At 37.7% G+C, this 21,040-nt stretch overlaps 1 pseudogene; it reads right to left on the reverse strand.

Moving 5' to 3' along the window:
- Positions 1–14,914: 14,914 nt before the first annotated feature.
- Positions 14,915–15,874, reverse strand: LOC146955610 (secreted RxLR effector protein 161 pseudogene; annotated as a pseudogene).
- Positions 15,875–21,040: the final 5,166 nt, after the last annotated feature.

A 21,040-nucleotide genomic window follows, 5' to 3' on the forward strand; every position in this document is an offset into this window, starting at 1 on the left:
TTCCAGTGGTTTCTTTGGCTAATTAATAATCACTTACTTCCTAGACAGATAGTTATCAGTAAAGGGATATAAATATCAAAATATAAGCATCCGGTTAGTGATAGCAATATTAGGTCCTATCACAACCTTAGTACCTAATCTTGGGTTGCACCTCTCACAGAAATAAAGACTATAATCTAATAAAACTTAATAGCGAACAAAAAAATAAATAAAATAAATAACGACATATTAAATTAAATAAATATCCAACAAAAATATACAAAGGTTCATCTTAAAACTCTAACCTAAAAAGATTTAGATACACATGGTAACTAAAAACAAATTACTAAAGATAAAAACATACCCTAGAAAATCAAGGAGAACATAGAAACTCTCCCGAAGCTCCAAAGTTTCCTTCATCTTGAACTGCTCTAGTTCTGAATGAGAAATTCTGAATGAGGAAGGCTGGTATTTATAGTGAGAGTTTCTACCTAGGTTTGGGCTAAAAGTGCGGGCTTTACCCATTTTGGAAGCAGGAAAAGAGAGTTGCGCCCCGACTTTTTGCGTGCACGGGGCACATTGCAAATGAAAGGGGCGCATAGTGCAAATAATTTGCATGAACGGGGCACTTTTCAAATTCCCTAAGCGCACATAATTAATTTTCATGCCCTAGGCGCATTTGTCTCTCTTCCGGGCCCAAATCTCCGATTTTCCGTCATTTTTATGTCTTCGTCTTCAAATAACTTGCCTCGGTACATTGGGAACATAATTCCTCCCACTTGTAAGTCTTCTGAGGCCTCTTGAATCTTTATTCTATGTTTCTTGAATCTTCACAATTCTTCGGTTGTTCTTGATTTGCCGATTTGCATGATTTCTTGGTGAATTACTTCACAAACCCCCTCAAATTGCTATATTTCGGGAAAACTAGAATTACAGACTCAAATATAGAAAACATTATAAAAGTCCGGAAATCATAGGTAATCTTTCAAATACTCCTCCTTTTTGCTGTTATTTCATACTAAAAAATACTGAAAAACATGCAAGAATAACGTAAGATGACCTATCTGTTGGAACAAAATGTGTTTAACAATGAACCTTAAAGAGTTTTGATGATAACAAGGTATTAAAAATTGTAAATTGGACTAGCTAATATTTGTTCAAGTGTACAGGACCATAATTATAAAGTTACATCATCATTGGTTCTGAATGAGCAAATAAAGAGCAAAGGAAACAACAAAAATTTGAAGCTTGGACGCTCCTGAAGGCAACTTGTTACTAAAGAAGAAAAAGCGCTCCTGAAGTTAAGTCGCTTCTGAAGTAAGAATAGTGCTCCTGACGTTAAGACGCTTCTGAAGTAAGAATAGTGGTCCTGAAGACAAGAAGTCCAGAAGTCATATCATCAGAAGCTGCATCATCAGAAGCTGCAGAAGTCATATCATCAGAAGCTGCATCATCAGAAGCTGCCTCATCAGAAGCCATTTCACCAGAAGCTGAATTTCAACTGGATTTGCAAAGAATCAAGAATTGAAGAATTATCAATGCAAAAGCTGTCTATTGGATTCGAAAACACAAACAAAGGATTAGTGGAATTTTGCAACGGTCATTTCAAAGGTGTTTGAAGGCCTGTGCTTGCAGTTTGGACGAAAGCGTTGACATTGTACTTTGTACGAATTGTACAACCACGTTCTCCACTACTCTGTTTTGTGTCCACGCTACAGGACAAGAAAACAGCTCCAGAATACGATTTCGCCTGCATATATGTTCCTTTGGATAAGGAATGGATTTCAAATTTGTTCTTCATAGGACAACAACCAAATCAGGCAATATATCATTGGTGAAAGATCAAGCTTCAACAACGACTCTTTGGTGTGCTGGTAATTTCACAACGTCTCTTTCACACCTCTATATAAAGGAGTGAAGACCTAGAGATTTGGTAATGCAAGAACGCTGAACGAAAGACTCACAACATTTTTACAAGTGCCAAACCTCTGCTGAAATTGTTCTGCATTCACTTAGAATTTCTGTGTCTTATAGTCATATCTTAGAAATTCTTAAGTCCATTGAGTCTGTATCTGATTTGTATTGTGAGCACCTCTGATTGTATATCAAGTGTTCAACCTTAAACAATTTTCTGTGTAATTTTGTTTAGTTAGGAAGTCTCTTGCTTGTGTGCTTGAGCAAAGGAAGTCTCTTGCTTGTGTGCTTGAGCAAAGGAAGTCTCTTGCTTGTGTGCTTGAGCAATTGTAATCAGATATTACTCTTAGTGAAATCTCCTTGGAAGTGCAAGGGGGACTGGACTACTTCCGGTTTGTGGAAGGAACCAGTATAATTGCTTTGTGTCGTTCTTCTTCTCTCTCTCTGTTTTTTCCGCTGCATTTAGATTCTGATCATCACTTCAGAAGCTGTCTCACTTAGCTTCTGATCAGTGTATTCAGTTGTATAGGAGAAACGAAGAATTTTTCAAAACACAATTCAACCCCCCCTTCTTGTGTTTTTCTCACCTTCAATTGGTATCTAGAGCCTTGGTCTGTTGTGTAACACTTAACCGTGCAACAGTCAAAGATCTGAGAAAAACATGACTACTCCTCCTCCTAATGGTTCTGGTTCAAGTGATACTTGCTATAAAAATGTCTCACATGATTATAGTGATAGTAAGAAAACCAGTGTTGGAAAAGTTCCAAAGTTCAATGGAGATGCTGAAGAGTTCTCTTGGTGGAAGACCAATTTTTACAGTTACATCATGAGCCTAGATGAAGAATTATGGGATATTCTGGAAGATGGTGTTGGTGATTTAGTCCTTGATGAAGAAGGAGCTGCTGTGGATAGAAAGAAACATACTCCAGAACTGAGGAAACTCTACAAGAAGCATCATATTATCAGAGGAGCTCTTGTCACTGCCATACCCAAAGCAGAGTACATGAAAATGAGTGACAAATCCACTGCTAAAGCTATGTTTGCTTCTCTCTGTTCAAATTATGAAGGGAGCAAGAAGGTCAAAGAAGCAAAGGCTCTTCTGCTTGTACATCAGTATGAGTTATTCAAGATGAAGGATGATGAAACTATTGAGGAGATGTACTCAAGGTTTCAAACCTTAGTTTCTGGGCTACAGATTCTAAAGAAGAGCTATGTTGCTTCTGATCATGTAAGCAAGATTCTCAGAAGCTTACCTGCCAGATGGAGACCGAAGGTGACTGCCATTGAGGAAGCTAAAGATTTAAACACTTTAAGTGTCGAAGATCTTGTTAGTTCTCTCAAAGTTCATGAGTTAAGTCTTAATGAACATGAGTCGACTAAGAAGAGTAAATCAATAGCTCTTCCATCCAAAGGCAAGTCATCAAAAGCTCTCAGAGTGGTTGAATCTGAAGAGGAAGAACAGTCAAGTTCAGATTCTGAACCAGATGCTGCTGAAATGGCCATGCTCTCAAACAGACTTCAATATCTGGCCAAGAAGAACAGAAAGTTTCTCGCCAAAAGGGGTAACTCCAGAAGCTCAAGGAAAGAAGATCAGAAGGGATGCTTCAACTGTAAGAAGCCTGGACACTTCATTGCTGAATGCCCTGATCTTCAGAGAGAAAAGTCAAAGGACAAATCAAAGAGGTCTACATTCAAACCAAGCAAATTCAAGAAGCAGATTAAGCAGAGTTTAATGGCAACCTGGGATGATTTGGGTAGTGAATCTGGATCTGATAAAGAGGAAGCTGATGAAGATGCAAAGGTAGCTGTTGGGTTGGTAGCAACAGCAACTTCAGAAGCTGGATCAGATTCAGACTCAGAAGATGAAAACGAGGTATATTCCAAAATTCCCAGAGATGAACTTGTTGAGTCACTTAAAGAACTTCTTACACATTTTGAAGTAAGAACCAATGAGTTGAAGGATTTAAAAGAAAAATATGCTGATTTGGTACAACAGCAAAAATCAACTCTATTGGATCTGAAAGCTTCTGAACAAGGACTTAGGGGTTTTGACTTCATGTGTAAAACATATGAAGATAAGCTCAGGTTCTTATGTCAGAAGCTACAAGAAAAGTGTAATGAAAAACCTTTAAGTAATCATGAAATTGCTCTTGAAGATTTCATTATATCTGGCATTGACAGAAGCAGAGTAGCTTCTATGATTTATAGCATTTACAAGAACAATGGCAGAGGAATTGGTTTTCCAGAGGTGAAACTTGAGAAAACCAATCTATAGTCTTGTTGTGAATGCATCAAGGAAGGTCTGAAAACATTCTTTGTACCAGAAGGGGCTGAGTTGGAAACTGTTGTTCAATCAGAACCTGAAGCTTCTAGTTCTAAGGCTAAGATTATTTCAAAGCCAAAGAACTCTAAGTCAAAGGTTGTGATCAAATCTGATTCCAAGACTTCAAAGGTTAGGATCCTGAAAAGATCAGAACCTATTCCTCAGAGTCTGGTGAAACCAAAATCTGGGGTTCTGAAGTCTAAGTTTAAGAAGAAGACAGTTACTGCTTCTGAAGTACCAAAACCTAAGGTGATGGTTAATCAGAAGCAACCCAACTCACAGCACAAGGTACAAGAAGTGAAGAGTAAAGCCTTAAGTACTAACCTTTCAGGACCCATAGAACAATGGGTACCTAAATCTAAAAATGTCAATGATGCAGGTATGTCTAAGAGCAGTGCCAAAGCAAAGATCATGGTACCTAGACAGCGGTTGCTCAAGACACATGACAGGAGACAAGTCCATGTTCCTCAGCCTAACAATGAAAGAGGGAGGAAATGTGAAATTTGGAGGCAACCAGTCAGGCAAGATCATAGGTACAGGAACTATTGGTAATTCCTCTACCTCAATTAATAATGTATGGTTGGTAGATGGTCTTGAGCATAACCTTTTGAGCATTAGTCAATTTTGTGATAATGGTTATGATGTGCTTTTTGAAAAACCCAACTGTACAATAATCAACAAGGAAGACAAATCCATTGTGTTCAAGGGAAAGAGAGTTGACAATGTCTATAAAATCAATTTTTCTGAACTGGCTGATCAGAAGGTGATTTGCCTACTATCAGTGAATGATAAGAAATGGATGTGGCACAGAAGGTTGGGACATGCTAACTGGAGGTTAATCTCTAAGCTTAGTAAGTTACAACTTGTGAAAGGGCTACCAGACATTGACTATCATTCAGATGCACTCTGTGGTGCATGTCAGAGAGGGAAAATTGTGAAATCATCTTTTAAAACCAAAGACATTGTTTCAACCTCAAGACCTTTAGAATTACTCCATATTGATTTATTTGGACCAGTGAGTACTGCATCCTTATATGGAAGTAGATATGGATTAGTCATTGTTGATGATTACAGCAGATGGAATTGGGTGAAATTCATAAAGAGTAAAGATGTTGCGTGTGATATATTCAGTAGCTTCTGCACTCAAATTCAATCTGAAAAAGAATCAAAAATTTTGAAAATCAGAAGTGATCATGGTGGAGAATTTGAAAATGAGCCATTTGAAGCTTTTTGTGAAAAACATGGAATTTTCCATGAATTCTCTTCTCCTAGAACACCACAACAAAATGGGGTTGTAGAGAGAAAGAATAGAACTTTACAAGAAATGGCCAGAACCATGATTCATGAAAACAATTTACCAAAACATTTTTGGGCAGAAGCAGTGAATACAGCATGCTATGTTCAAAACAGGATCTATATTAGACCTATTTTGGAGAAAACAGCATATGAACTCTTTAAAGGAAGAAAACCCAATATCTCTTACTTTCATCAATTTGGATGTACATGTTACATTCTGAACAACAAGCTCTACCTAAAGAAATTTGATGCCAAGGCCCAAAGAGGAATCTTTTTAGGTTACTCTGAAAGGTCAAAGGCATACAGAGTGTATAATTCAGAAACACTTTGTGTTGAAGAATCTATGCACGTTAAATTTGATGACAAGGAGCTTGAAGATAAAACTTCAAAGCAAGGTGAAAGTTCTGCAGAGATACAGGTTCCTGAAGCTACTCCAGAACCTGATCAGATAGCTGAATCTGAAGATAGTCCAGAAGCTGAACCCACATCAGAAGCGCAAGATGAACCTACTTCTGATGAAGCACAAGATGGCTCACATCAAGAAGATCCTCCCAGAAACACATTCAAACACAAGTCTTCACATCCTGAGGAGCTAATCATTGGAAACAAAGATAGTCCAAGAAGAAGAAGATCACATTTCAGACAAGAAGAGTCAATGATTGGACTAATCTCAATGATTGAACCTACAACAGTTGATGAAGCACTTTCAGATGATGGATGGATCCTAGCTATGCAAGAAGAGTTGAATCAATTTCAAAGAAATGATGTGTGGGATCTGGTACCCAAACCTCAGCACAAGAACATTATTGGAACAAAATGGGTATTCAGAAACAAGCTGAATGAGCAAGGTGAAGTAACAAGAAACAAAGCCAGGCTTGTTGCACAAGGGTATAGTCAACAAGAAGGCGTTGATTACACTGAAACGTTTGCTCCAGTTGCAAGATTGGAAGCAATCAGGTTACTTCTTTCCTATGCAGTTAATCATGGCATAATATTATATCAAATGGATGTCAAGAGTGCATTTCTAAATGGTGTCATAGAAGAAGAAGTGTATGTCAAGCAACCTCCTGGATTTGAGGATATTAAATATCCTGACCATGTTTTTAAACTGAAGAAATCACTATATGGCTTGAAACAAGCTCCCAGAGCTTGGTATGATAGACTAAGTAATTTCTTAATCAAAAATGATTTTAAAAGAGGACAGGTTGATACTACACTCTTCAGAAGGACCCTTGAGAAAGATATTCTTGTTGTGCAAATATATGTTGATGATATAATATTTGGTTCTACTAATGCATCTCTTTGCAAGGAATTTTCTGAGTTAATGCAGGATGAATTTGAAATGAGCATGATGGGAGAGCTGAAGTTCTTCCTGGGCATTCAAATCAATCAATGCAAAGATGGAGTCTATGTTCATCAATCAAAGTACACAAAGGAGCTTCTGAAGAAGTTCAAACTTGAAGATTGTAAAGTGATGAACACTCCAATGCACCCTACGTGCAACTTAAGCAAAGAAGATGAAGGAGCTAAAGTAGATCAGAAGCTGTATAGAGGTATGATTGGTTCTTTGTTATACCTCACTGCATCTAGGCCAGATATTTTATTCAGTGTATGCTTGTGTGCAAGATTCCAATCAGATCCTAGAGAATCTCATATGACTGCTGTCAAGAGAATCTTCAGGTATTTGAAGGGAACAACTAATCTTGGACTCCTTTATAGGAAATCCTTAGATTATAAGCTAATTGGATTCTGTGATGCTGATTATGCTGGTGATAGGATTGAAAGAAAGTCAACCAGTGGCAACTGTCAATTTCTGGGTGATAATCTTATATCCTGGGCTAGCAAAAGACAAACAACTATTGCTATGTCTACAGCAGAAGCAGAATACATTTCAGCTGCAAGTTGTTGTACACAACTACTTTGGATGAAACATCAGTTGGAAGATTATCAGATAACTGCTAACAGTATTCCCATTTATTGTGATAATACTGCTGCTATTTGTTTGTCTAAAAATCCAATTTTGCATTCAAGAGCTAAGCACATTGAAATCAAACACCATTTTATCAGAGATTATGTTCAAAAAGGAATTTTAGATATACAATTCATTGATACTGAATGGGCTGATATATTTACCAAGCCTTTAACTGTTGAAAGATTTGATTTTATAAAGAAAAATTTGAACATGCACTTTGTGTCTGATTAAATGCTTGCTTGCTCCTGAATAGGGTTTTAGGTTCTGAAGTCAGTTCAGAAGCGGTAGTCCATCAGAAGCTCTATATTGAGGTTCTGAGGAAAACTCGCTTCTGATGATGACGTCAGCATCTGAAGTCCAGAAGCTGGATTTGTTGCTTCTGAATAGTTGAATTAGTGGAAACGTTGGAAGTTACCTTTTAAAAAGTAACTTCTGGCCCACTAACTTGGTAGTTACTCTGTGAACTTCTTACGTGGCCTGTATGTGTTGATGTATAACTAAAAAGGGCAATGATGATTTAATAGCTTTGAAAGTACTTTTCACGCGCCCCCAATTTTGTCATTAATGTTATGTTTGTTTGTCTCTTTTGAATTGCAATCGTTTTACTTTTAACACTTTGTCAATTCACACACTACTCACTCACAACAAACACATTTGCTCTCAAACCTCTTGCGAAGTAAGCGCATTCTCTCAACCTTAGAACCCTAAAATCTTCATCTTCTTCAAATCTTCGTCAATCATCAAATGGCATCATCAAGCTCAAAAGTTTCAGAATCTACATCAAACATGCAAAGCGTACCAGAATCTGGGTCCATCTACAAAGAGAAGACTATGGATATTCCATGGAAATCCTTAATCGTCCAAGTAGAATCGCCAGTGGACTTCACTTCACTCAAGAAGTACGAAGTGAACATGGAAGGCTATGTAGAAACTCAGAAACTGTCTGGATACTTCAACATGCTAAATGGGCCAACATATGTGAACTTGGTCAAAGATTTCTGGTTAAGGGCTGAAATCGTCAATGGAAAGCCTGTGAAGGCAGCAGATAAACCAACTGGGTCGAAGAAAGGAAAGAAGGAGTTTGAGTTGAATCCCACTTCCTTCAGTAGCCTTGAGATAAGGTCTGAAGTGATGGGTATTCCTGTAATCATCACAGAGGAGATAATTGCTAAAGCTTGTAGAATGGATGCAGAAGGAAGATTTCAAGAAATAGTTAAAAAGGATGATGTCCTGCTGCAAAACTACTACAACACTCTTCTGGGTGGTAACAAAGATGCTAAGCCTTCTGAAATGGAGATTCACAACAGAATGTTGGTGAAATTCAGTAACGGTTGCTTCTTTCAAAGAGCAGGTGGGTCTGATCAACCCAACAACCAATAGAAGCTAGCAATCTATTTCATGACCAATCTGGAAAAGATAAACTTTCCAAGATATGTATTGGATCATCTCTGCTGGGCTATTAATGAAGGCACAGTCAAAGGAAGGAAACAAGTGCCCTATGGAAGATTGCTCTCTGAGATCTTTTATCAAGGGAAAGTGCTGGATTTATTGAGAAGAACAAGGGATGCTTCTGATAAATGCTTCGAAGTCTCTACTGCAGAAAAGACTATCAGTAGCAAGACTTTGCATTCAATGCACTTTTTCAAGACAACTCCTAAAGATGAGAAGTGGTTGGAGATGACCACAGAAGAATCTGAGATTATCAGGGACTTTCCTTCCTTAGTTAAGGAAAGTAATCCTGAACACTTAGCTAGATTAGTAGCTGAGTACGTCTTGGAAAATGATGCAAGTTCTCAGGAGGAAGCTGCTCTTGCTAAAGGGAAAGGCAAGAAGGCTAAAGCAGTTGCTGTGTCAGAAGCTGCTGTTTCTGATGCACCTAAAGGGAAAAGGGCCAGAACTAGTTCAGAATCTGATGCTGCTTCTACTAAAGGAAAGAGGGCCAGAACTAGTACTGAGTCAGAAGCTGCTATTGCTAAACCTGTTTCTATCAAGGATAAAGGAAAGATGCTGAAGATTGGTGCTGCTTCTATTCCTCAGAAAAGAAGAAAAGGTAAGGCAGATTTGGTAATCACCGAAGAGCAGCTGGAGGAAGCTCTTAAAGAAATAGAGAAAGAAGAGGCTGATCCCAAGCTAAAGAAGAAGAAGGCTCCCCTTCAACTTGTGAGTCCTATGGTTGAGATGACTCCAAGAATGAAAAGGATGGCAGATGAACGTGCTTCTGATCTTATATCAGACAGAAAGGAACAAAAAGCATAATACATTCATCAAAGAGATGAAAAGCTCAAGGCTTTGGGATTGGAAGACTGTGATAGGTTCTACAAAGATAAATTGGCTGAAGTAAGAGCCATTGCTGGTAAGCCTACTGAAGACAATGAGGAAGACGATATGATGCTCATTTTTGAAAATGCTCCAGAAGATGGAACTTCAGAAGTAGTTCCTCAAGCTGCTGGTCCACAGAAGATCACTTCTGAAGCTGGCCCTGCAGTTCAGGTAATCCAGATTCCAGTCACCTCTATTCCCATTTCACCCTCTTCACCATCAGTACCTGAACCAATAGAAGACACTTCTGTCTTAGACAATCTTATTCTACACTATTCAGGTGACTTACCCAAAGACAAAACCTCAGAGAAGGCCTCTGAAACAACTCCAGAAGCAACTACTTCTGAAAATGTTGTTTCAGAAAACCCCCATCAACACACACCTGAACCACTTAAACCTACAACACCCCCACAATCACCAATAGCTACCATTGACCCCCAACTCAACACTCAAACATCAACTTCACCAAAACAACCACCAACTGAAATTGAACACTCCCCAGAACCAACTCCTATGGATGTTGACATCTCTCAAGTCAATGTTCAAGCCTCAACCTCTACCACACACATTGCTTCTGACCAGCCTTCATCTTCAAACACACAAACACACTTTACCATTCCAGTTCCTAACCCTGTTCAAGACTTGGAAATCAGTGATTCTGATCTTGAAACCCTTGAACATCCACCCACAAACATCCTGGAATCTGGATATATCAATGCTGAGCTTCTCACAATCCTAAGTCAAATGCATAATCTGGTGGATCAAAGAAGGACAATTGATCTCACAAGTGCATATGAAGACTCCTGGGCGTCTCTTCAGAACCGGGCAGCTGAGCTTATTGAAAATATCAAGGCTAAATGCATCAGAGTCAAGCAAGCTTCAGTCAGAAGGCTAATGCAAAATTTGAATCAGAGTCTTAGAGTAAGAAGTTCTACACTGCTCCTGGCAAACCAGCCTTTCTTCTTAGAAACGGATTACTTGACCAGAGAAGCAAGGTTGTGTAAGCTTCTGAAGAAACAGATGGCACAGCAGCAGCAAGAAGCTAAGGAAAGGGAACAGGCTCTTCTCCAGAGGCATCAACAGCTTGAAGAACTGTTGCAGAAGAAAATTGAAGAAATGGAGAAGATGAAGAAACAACATCAAACCAACCCTTAGTTGCACACATTTGTGTTATTTTTGTTTGTTGTTTGTTTTAAATTCTTAGTCCTTGCTTCTGAAACCATCTTGTTTTATTTCTCTTTGCTTCTGAATGCTTACTGGTTCTGACTGATTAGCTGCTTCTGATAATTGTATATTCATGCTCATATATTTTGATCTATTTAATTAATTTCTTGTATACTCTCTTTTGTTTGAGTTTTTCTCAAATCTTTTTGTCTTTTATGCTTTTTTTTTTATTTCATTTTTTTTGATAATGACAAAAGGGGGAGTATAAGCGACAAGTATTTAAAGGCTCTGAGCCCCATTAATGGCATTTGAAATTTTTGAAAAACTTCTATCATTTTTACCTTATTGGTATAAGCTATGAACAAACGAAGAAGTATCAAAATTTCAAGTAAAATTAATTGAACCATTCTTCTTATCTATAAGTTAATTCTTTCAATGATTCAATTTTTTTTAAAAAAGCTCTGATAATTTTATTGTACGAAAAATGAATTTAATTAACCTGGATAGAACTTAGGGGGAGCTTACAAACCTCACCTTAAAGACTATCAGACTCAGGGGGAGTTTGAGCTTACAAACCTCAGACTCTGAGCTTACAAACCTCAGAACCCCAAAGTCAACTTGTTAATTAGATTAACAACAATTGATCAATTTTAAATACTTTTGTTTGTCATCATCAAAAAGGGGGAGATTGTTGGAACAAAATGTGTTTAACAATGAACCTTAAAGAGTTTTGATGATAACAAGGTATTAAAAATTGTAAATTGGACTAGCTAATATTTGTTCAAGTGTACAGGACCATAATTATAAAGTTACATCATCATTGGTTCTGAATGAGCAAATAAAGAGCAAAGGAAACAACAAAAATTTGAAGCTTGGACGCTCCTGAAGGCAACTTGTTACTAAAGAAGAAAAAGCGCTCCTGAAGTTAAGTCGCTTCTGAAGTAAGAATAGTGCTCCTGACGTTAAGACGCTTCTGAAGTAAGAATAGTGGTCCTGAAGACAAGAAGTCCAGAAGTCATATCATCAGAAGCTGCATCATCAGAAGCTGCAGAAGTCATATCATCAGAAGCTGCATCATCAGAAGCTGCCTCATCAGAAGCCATTTCACCAGAAGCTGAATTTCAACTGGATTTGCAAAGAATCAAGAATTGAAGAATTATCAATGCAAAAGCTGTCTATTGGATTCGAAAACACAAACAAAGGATTAGTGGAATTTTGCAACGGTCATTTCAAAGGTGTTTGAAGGCCTGTGCTTGCAGTTTGGACGAAAGCGTTGACATTGTACTTTGTACGAATTGTACAACCACGTTCTCCACTACTCTGTTTTGTGTCCACGCTACAGGACAAGAAAACAGCTCCAGAATACGATTTCGCCTGCATATATGTTCCTTTGGATAAGGAATGGATTTCAAATTTGTTCTTCATAGGACAACAACCAAATCAGGCAATATATCATTGGTGAAAGATCAAGCTTCAACAACGACTCTTTGGTGTGCTGGTAATTTCACAACGTCTCTTTCACACCTCTATATAAAGGAGTGAAGACCTAGAGATTTGGTAATGCAAGAACGCTGAACGAAAGACTCACAACATTTTTACAAGTGCCAAACCTCTGCTGAAATTGTTCTGCATTCACTTAGAATTTCTGTGTCTTATAGTCATATCTTAGAAATTCTTAAGTCCATTGAGTCTGTATCTGATTTGTATTGTGAGCACCTCTGATTGTATATCAAGTGTTCAACCTTAAACAATTTTCTGTGTAATTTTGTTTAGTTAGGAAGTCTCTTGCTTGTGTGCTTGAGCAAAGGAAGTCTCTTGCTTGTGTGCTTGAGCAAAGGAAGTCTCTTGCTTGTGTGCTTGAGCAATTGTAATCAGATATTACTCTTAGTGAAATCTCCTTGGAAGTGCAAGGGGGACTGGACTACTTCCGGTTTGTGGAAGGAACCAGTATAATTGCTTTGTGTCGTTCTTCTTCTCTCTCTCTGTTTTTTCCGCTGCATTTAGATTCTGATCATCACTTCAGAAGCTGTCTCACTTAGCTTCTGATCAGTGTATTCAGTTGTATAGGAGAAACGAAGAATTTTTCAAAACACAATTCAACCCCCCCCCCCCTTCTTGTGTTTTTCTCACCTTCACTATCATCAGTATATAAGTCTTTGTGAAACCTTGAGCATATCTAGGAGTCTCATTCAATTGTGATTGAGCAAGGTAAAGTCTTAAGAAGTTGTGCTTAAGCAAAGGGAAGTCTGTTGCAGTTGTCCTTGAGAAGAAGTCTTTAGTTAGAGTCCTAGAGCATAAAAGTCTTGGATTGAACTATTCTTGAATTGTAGGAGAAACCAGTATAATTTTGTTTTGTGTCTGCTGTCTCTCTCTCTCTCTCTCTCTCTAACCCCCCCCCCCCCCCCCCCCGTGTTTTTCCAACTTTCAGGCGGTATCAGAGCATGGTCTGTGCTCTGTAACTTAACCATGCCACATGAAAAGATCTAGTCAGAAAAACATTACCTCTGATAATGAACCTAGCACTTCAAGGGGAAACCACCGTGTAGGTATTTGTGTTGGTCGATATGGCAAGGTAATACACGTTATATGGGATGAATAGTGTTTAAAAAATTTATATTTATAAAACTGAGAATGTTGTTTGCTTGAAATATGATTAAATTGAGCTTGTTGATTAGGTAATAAAGGAATAAGGTTAGTAGAAAAATCCATCGAGATAAGTAGATCTCACCCCGCATCTTTTGTTTTTTAGATAGTAGATAACAAGATCGTATGCGTGCTTAGTAGTAGCCGAAGACTATAGAATGGTAGATATTATCTCCATTTGATTAATGATGAAACTGAGTTCATGTAATTCTTGTACCTTGTCCTTATTTAAGGCAATAATTTTGGTGGGATCATTTAAGATCATAAATTGACGCAAAAACACCCTTCTGTGGTGGGAACTATAAGAACAAGATAAACATTGATAGAAAGAATTATGTAGGTATTTGGTTATTATGACTTCTTATAAACGGATTTACAAACTTGGAAATTATTATAAAACACAAACCTCTAGATAAGAACAAAGTAAACATTAATAGAAAGAACTATGTGTGTATTTGGTTACTATGACTTCTGTTGTTTTCAGAATTAGAAAAAACACCTTTTTTAAAAAAGTGTAATCATCACCGAAGATATTACCGATTTGAGTCACGACCAGGTTGCTTTCTTCAAAACATTTCGCGGCACTACCCGAGTTTGTGCAAGGTAGACTAACAACTGTGCCGTCTTCTGGATAAAACAGCCCAATTCACATGTTTCATTATGTATTGCACTATAAGTAATCGTTTGAAATAACACCCTCAAATATGGTTTAATCGTTTAATTAAACCACTCAATATGGTAGAAGACCACTCGAAACCGAAAGGACAGATGGAGTAGAAGAAAGGAAGAAGGACTCATCAACACAAGTCGAAAGAGGGAGAAGAGAGGAAAAACACAGAAATCATCAACTGGGTTTTTCAGAGTAAAGAATTAGTGAAACGAACTCTCCTTTTATAGAGAGAGCTCGTACCAAAACCTGAGTGACTTAAGGATTAAGTTAGCTTAATTCTTAAGCAAACCGCGTTTGTTTTCACGCGTGTGGATATATCCAGATTAATGATTAAATTCAAGTGGCAAAAAATATATTTCTTTTTACCCATGGATTTTTGAATTTATTTATTTTTTGGTACAAATAATAACTTTTTTTTAATTACCAAAAAACTTCAACTTTTAAACATTCATACATAATCCATTCAAAATTTCATAAATCATACATAATCCATAGAAAATTCATGATTCTTACATAATCCACATTATATGTTTTATGATGTGAATGAAGTAGAACCAGTGAACTTAATAAGATGAATTAAAAAAATTAAAATTAAAAATATGTTATTTGTTGAATGAGAGAGAAAAGAGAGACATATGCTGAAAATAACCGTGTGACTGAATAGCACTCCGGAATGTCTATTATATAGAGTTCAGTAGCTTGGAGACTAAGCTATGTATATTTACAGAATAAATATTCTACATAATATTCTATCCTAATTTACTTAGAGAATAAGGAAAATATATTTACAATGTAAATATAATATTTACTATTTATTTAATCAATAAATATCAACACTCCCCCTCAAGCTGGAGCATATAAGTCAAATGCGCCAAGCTTGCCACATATATAACTTGTTCTAGGACCTCGCAAAGATTTTGTAAAAACATCTGCCAGCTGGTCATTTGAATTGACAAAGCTTGTGACAATATCGCCTGATTCAATCTTCTCTCTGACAAAGTGGCAGGCTATCTCAATATGTTTGGTCCTCTCATGAAAGACTGGATTTGAGGCAATATGCAACGCGGTTTGATTGTCACATATAAGTGTCATTGGTCGTGCTTCTTCAAATTGAAGTTCTTTGAGTAACTGCTTCAACCAAATGAGTTCACATGTTACTAGTGCCATAGCCCTATATTCTGCCTCAGCGCTTGATCTTGCAACTACATTTTGTTTCTTACTCTTCCAGGATATCAGGTTTCCTCCAACAAGTACACAATACCCAGAAGTAGATCGTCTATCAATAGGTGAGCCTGCCCAATCAGCATCCGAGTAGCCAACTATTCGAGTATGTCCTCTATCTTCATAGATGAGACCTTTTCCAGGAGCACCTTTGATGTATTTTAGAATCCGGATAACAACATCCATGTGTTCTTGGCAAGGAGAATTTAAGAATTGGCTTACCACACTCACGGCAAACGAAATGTCCGGACGAGTGACTGTAAGGTAATTCAATTTCCCAACCAATCTCCTATACCTCCCTGAATCAGATAACGGCTCCCCCTGATTGGGTAGAAGTTTGACATTAGGATCCATAGGAGTATCAACTGGCTTGGCGTTCAAAAGACCTGTTTCTTCAAGAATATCCATAGCATATTTTCGTTGTGATATTACTAGACCATCCTTAGATTGGGCTACCTCAATACCCAAAAAATAACGAAGTTTACCAAGGTCTTTTGTCTAAAATTGAGTAGAGAGATGTTGTTTCAACTGGTGTATTCCCTGCTCATCAATACCAGTTATGACAATATCATCTACATAAACAATAAGATAAATGCATCCTTGGGTTGAGTGACGATAGAAAACAGAATGGTCAGCTTCACTACGCATCATACCAAAATTTTGCACTACTGTGATGAATCTGCCAAACCAAGCTCTAGGAGACTGCTTAAGACCATAAAGGGATTTGTGTAGTCGACATACCATATTAGATGACTCCCCCTGAGCAACAAACCCAGGTGGTTGCTCCATATAGACTTCCTCTTCAAGATCACCATGTAAAAAAGCATTTTTGATATCAAGTTGATGGAGAGACCAATGTCGCATGGCTGCAGTGTAGAGAAGAAGTCTACCAGATGCCATCTTAGCAACAGGTGAGAAAGTGTCACTATAATCCAACCCAAAAATTTGAGTGTATCCCTTGGCAACCAACCGAGCTTTGAAACGATCAATCTTACCATTTGGACCAACCTTCACCGTATAGATCCACCGGCAACCTACCAAAGATTTCCCATGAGGGAGAGGAACCAGTTCCCAAGTACCACTGCCTTGGAGAGCACACATCTCGTCAATCATTGCTTGCCTCCACTCAGGATTTGATAATGCTTCACCTGGAGATTTAGGAATAGAAACAGAGGACAAAGAAGACAAACATGTGTAATGTAAAGGAGAAAGACAGTGATAACACAAATCAATATAATGAGGAGATGGATTACGTGTTGGACGGATACCTTTACGAACAGCAATGGGAAGATCAAACTCAGACTCAGGCTGCGGGATCGAATCTGGTGATGGAGATGGTGTCGGAGGAGAATCTGCAATGGCCTCTGAGATATTACCAGGTGCAGGAACAGGCACAATAGAGGGTGGTTGACGACGGTGATAAGTTTGTAATGGAAGAGACACTAAGGGATCAACTATAGCTGAATCTAGTGGGATAGACTCACGAGGATCACGTGGAACAATTGTAGGCGGACCAGGAATAATTTCTGGAAGAAGGGGTTCAAGATGAAATTCCTGAAGGGGTTCCAAAGTCATCAGGTTCGACTCAAAAAATGGATCAGACTCGAAGAAGGTAACATCAGCCGATACAAAGTATCGTTGTAATGTAGGAGAGTAGCAACGATAACCTTTTTGGGACCAATGATAACCAAGAAAAACACACTTGAGTGATCGAGCTGACAACTTATCAAGGCCAGGAGAGAGATTGTGAACAAAACATGTGGACCCAAAGACACGAGGATGAAGTGGGTGAAGAGGGGAATGTGGAAAAATAATCGAATGAGGAATTTTGTCATCAAGGACAGAAGATGGCATACGATTTATAAGTTAACATGCTGTTAATACAGCATCCCCCCAAAATTGGGATGGAACATTTCCATGGAGAAGTAGGGTCCTAGTGGTTTCATCGAGATGCCGATTTTTACGTTTAGCTACCCCATTTTGTTGAGGTGTATGAGGACATGATGTTTGGTGAAGAATACCATTAGAAGCCATAAAATTTTGAAATTGATGGGACAAATATTCACGAGCATTATAACTTCTTAAAGTACGAATAGACACACCAAATTGAGTTTTAATTTCTCTATAAAATTGCTCAAAAATGGAAAATAATTCAGATCTATTCTTCATTAGAAATAACCACGTACAATGAGAAAAATCATCAATAAAAGTAACAAAATACTTAGAGTCTAAAGTAGAAGTAGTACGAGAAGGACCCCAAACATCGGAGTGAACTAAAGCAAAAGGGGATGAAACCCGTTTATTGACTCGATTAGGAAACTGACTACGAGTGTGTTTCCCTAACTGACACGACTCACAATTTAAATTAGATAACTTAGACAAACTCGGCATCAACTTCTGAAGCTTGGGAAGACTTGGATGACCCAACTGAGCATGAATAATAAGCGGTGACGTTGTGGCAGAGCATGTCGTGGATGATAAAGAGAGGTAGTAAAGGCCTTGAGATTCATGTCCGACGCCAATCGACCTCCCGAAATTCGATCCTGCACGACAACATTATTTTTAGTAAAAGTAACAATACAGTCATGAGAACGAGTTAAACGACTGATGGAAAGTAAATTAAATGGACAACTGGATACGTATAGAACAGAAGACACCGAGAGGGAAGGTAGTATTTGGACAGTACCAACCCCTTTAGATTGGGTTTGAAAACAATTGGCAGTGGTTATAACAGGTAAGAACCCAGACGTAGAGAGAGAAGAGAAAAGACTTTTATTACCCGTAACATGGTCAGAAGCACCAGAATCAAGGACCCAAGGACCAATGGAAGATGATTGAAAGAAGCAAGCAGATGAATTACCAGTGTGTGCAACCGAAGCAGTAGAACTAGGATTTGGATTACTCTGACACCACCGGAGAAAATCTTCGTAGCTTACCTGTGGCCCCTGAGTTTTAGATGTTGCTAGAATATTGTCAGAAGGAGAATCTACCTGGGCCGTATTCACTTTAGGCTTACCATGCAACTTCCAACATTGATCAATTTTGTGTCCGAATCGATTGCAATGCTCACACTTGGGACGAGACTTGGATGAACCTCCGCGAGAGCGGTTCTGATTATTACTAAGAGATCCAAGGGCAGCTGTATCACCTGGGGAAGAAGTTTCAGATGGCTCAGTGGAATACTTTGCTGGCACTCGAAGAAGGATAGATGTGGCAATATCCATATCCGGAACATCAACAGACGCCAAAATTTGATCCCCAATGGAAGAATACTCGGGTGGTAAGACATAAAGAGCTAGTAGCATGAAGAATGTGCTGCGTTGCTTACGCTCCTTCACCTTTTCAGCAGGATCACTGGCGGCTAGAGGGAGAAGCTCATTAAATTCATTAAGTGCAGTGTGAACATTACCGATATAGGTATTGATAGAGCCACCTATCGTCTTTGAATGAATGATGTTCATCATTCGGTGACATACTCCATAGAGACATTGTATGTCATTGGTGTAGAGTTTCTTAGCCTGACTCCAAACAGACTCACACGTGACATGAGGACGAAAAATCGATTTAATGTCTGGATGAAGTGTTGACTTAATAACACTGCACAACTGAGCATCAATCTTCTTCCACATTGATTTCTCATTTTCAGGTACCTTGTTAATCGATTTAGTGAGATGATCTTCATATTCTTGACCTTCAACCCACAATTTTATATCACCAGACCAACTGTCGTAATTTGACCCGTTCAATTTTTCAACTGAAAGGGGAGATGTGATGTAGTTGGTAAATATACTTTTGTGAGCATCAGAGGTGGTACTTTTGACAGATTCAGAACTGGTTGTTGGAGAAGTGCCAGACATGGTGAATGGTTTTCTGAAAAAGTCGCCGGAAAAAGCAGCTACGGCGGTGGCAGTGGTGGTTTGGAGAGGAAAGTTGGCAAACCGGAATTGAAACACGGTTTGCCGAAAAAATTTCTCACCGGAAGACAGTGGGTCAACCAGGTATTCACGGTGTAGGGTTGTCTCTCAATAGGCTCTGATACCATGTTGAATGAGAGAGAAAAGAGAGACATATGCTGAAAATAACCGTGTGATTGAATAGCACTCCGGAATGTCTATTATATAGAGTTCAGTAGCTTGGAGACTAAGCTATGTATATTTACAGAATAAATATTCTACATAATATTCTATACTAATTTACTTAGAGAATAAGGAAAATATATTTACAATGTAAATATAATATTTACTATTTATTTAATCAATAAATATCAACATTATTAATGAGGAATCTTAGGTGGGCGGTAAAATTTTCTTCGATAAGGTAACAACTTTAAGGAATAAGATAAGATATATATAAGGATATTTTAGTAATTTACTTAATTTATTATCGGGTATGGGTACAATCAAATCCGTGTTTGTATCCATATAATAATGGGTAGTCAAATACCCTTTTATTATACCTGTGGATACCCGTTTTGCTACTCGTCTCGTGCCCGTGATAAATTTTACCCACGGGTACCTGTGGGCATGAGTATTTTTGCCACCCCTAGTTGGATTGGATCGTAACAAATTTATTTGTTGCAGAAAAAACGGTTTTCGGATTAATGATTAAATTAGCTTAATTTGTAAGCAAGCGGTGTTTGTTTTCACGCGTGTGGATATATCTGAAACCTTCCGAATACTTTGTTGGATCGGATCGTAATAAATTTATTTGTTGCAGAAAAACGCTTTTCGGACTAATGATTAAATTCAAGTGGCAAAAAATATATTTCTTTTGACCCAAGCCAAGCCGAACGGGCGGCGGCGTCGTTGTCGCGCATATATGCATATATATATATATATATATATATATATATATATATATATATATATATATATATATATATATATATATATATATTGTGTGTGTATATTATAAGCGTTCACCCGTTTGCAAAAGTGGGCACCCCAAAGGCACAGCCTCAGAGGTCATCTCTCACTTATATACTCACTCCGTCTCAAAATAATAGTCTCTTTAGCATTTTTTTTTCTTTTTTTCAAAATAATTGTCACTTTATAATAACATTTATTATTTTTTTCCATCATTATACCCTTATTTATTGAATTTCATCCAACTTAATTACTCCACTAACTACAATTAATAAGGGTATTTTAGTAAATGAAATTAATTTTACCATTGAAATAAACATAATTAATCATCTTATTTACTAAAGCTTAACCCGTAAAGCTAACCCTAAACCTAATTTTTTCCCCCCATTTTTTCCTCCACTTTTCTAAGCCATTGGATCTTGCGCATTTAGGCGCCATTCAATTTTAGCCATTGATCATATTTCATATTTATCTCTTCTATTTTCCGAAACAACTATTTCATATTTATCTCTTTTATTTTCCGAAACAACTATTTCATATTTATCTCTTCTATTTTCCGAAACAACTATTTCATATTTATCTCTACTTCCGAAACAAATTGGCCCTACAACTATTTCATATATTTATATATTTATCTATAGCCCTATTTTTCCGAAACAACTATTTCATATTTA

This window comes from Medicago sativa, chromosome 1 (genome assembly GCF_051527215.1).
Source record: "Medicago sativa cultivar Bolivia chromosome 1, Bolivia_mono, whole genome shotgun sequence".
Taxonomy (NCBI): Eukaryota; Viridiplantae; Streptophyta; class Magnoliopsida; order Fabales; family Fabaceae; genus Medicago; species Medicago sativa.